The sequence below is a fragment of the Palaemon carinicauda genome, chromosome 18 (genome assembly GCF_036898095.1).
Source record: "Palaemon carinicauda isolate YSFRI2023 chromosome 18, ASM3689809v2, whole genome shotgun sequence".
In the NCBI taxonomy this organism is placed as follows: Eukaryota; Metazoa; Arthropoda; class Malacostraca; order Decapoda; family Palaemonidae; genus Palaemon; species Palaemon carinicauda.
Window position 1 is genome coordinate 133,814,198 of NC_090742.1, and position 1,581 is coordinate 133,815,778.

The window sequence follows — 1,581 nt, forward strand, 5'->3', positions numbered from 1 at the left end:
AGGTTACTAATCACGGATAAATTTTACCATGACTGATTGATTTGTTAATTATATCATTTGTTAGGAGTCATCTGAGGAACCTATTAAGGGAAGAAGATCAAGAGGGAGCCAGACAATTAGATAGGAAGATAAAGTGAAGGATGATATAGAGAGAAGAGGATGCCTTTGATAGGGAGGTATTGGAGAGGGAGCATCAGGCAACCAACCCCTCAATGTAGGGAAACTGTTAAGAAAGAAGAATCTGTCATTTCAATACCTAGTTTGCAGAATAACCAGGGGTACTAGCATAAGTAGTAATCGTAATGTTTCCGGGTACCAATTCTGGAATTAACCCTTTTCGTGTGCTGGTTTAATTTTTGAAACATGCTTTCCCGACACATCATTATCATTATTATTACTAGTTAAACTACAACACTAGTTGGAAAAGAAGGATGCTGTAAACGCAGGGCTCCAACACGGAAAATAGCCTAGTGAGGAAAGAATAAGGAAATAAATAAACTACGAAAAAAGTAATGAACACTCATCATCATCTCCTCTCACGCCTATTGATGCAAAGGGCCTCGGTTAGAATTTCGCCAGTCGTCTCTTTCTTGGGCTTTTAAATCGATGCTTCTCCATTAATCATCTCCTATTTAACATTTCATAGTCCTCAGCCATAGTGACCTGGGTCTTCCAACTCTTCTTAGTACCTTGTGGAGCCCAGCTAAGAGTTTGGTGAACTTATCTTCCTTAGGGAGTGCGAAGAGCATGACCAAACCATCTCCATCTACCCTCATCATGATCTCATCCACCTATGGCACTCGGGTAATATCTCTTATAGTTTCATTTCTAATCCTGCCTTGCCATTTAACTCCCAATATTCTTCAGAGGGCTTTATTTTCAAATCTAAAAACTCTGTTGGATATTGTTTCATTGTCATGCCACTGATCTCATAAACTGTAATTTCTGGCGATTTTATTTCAATATTTTACTTAATCTAGCCATTGTCTGATTTGCTTTTTCAATCGTTCATTAAACTCCAATTCTAAATACCCTGTATTGGAGATCATAGTTCCTAAATATTTAAATTATCCCACCTCATTAATCCTTTCTATTTCCGATGATACTTCATCTTCCATTGCATACTCCGTTCTCATTATATCTGTCTTTCTTCTATTTATCTTGAGCCCACCCTCATGTGATACTTCATGCATTCTGGTAAGCAAGCATTGCAAATCCTGTGGTGTATGCCAATAAGGACAGCGTCATCAGTATACCCTAGGTCAGCGAATTCCTGTTACCAATGATGATGAACACTATCAGTAAAACATTTTAAGAGGAGAAACATAAAATTAACCCTTCGTGTATAAACTATAAAAACTTCAAACAATAAGAGAAACAGAAATAAGTTAGAACATGTGCCCTAGAGTGCCCTCAAGCTAATTAATTCCCTGCAAAACATGTCGTTACGAATTTAGTAATAAGTACCAGTGAAAGTGTAGATAAAAATAATTAACGGATTATCGAAAAGTAAAACAGTAGCTTAAAATTCGAAAGTCTATCCTACTACTCATACATTTTGGTCCTTGATTATCCTGGGTA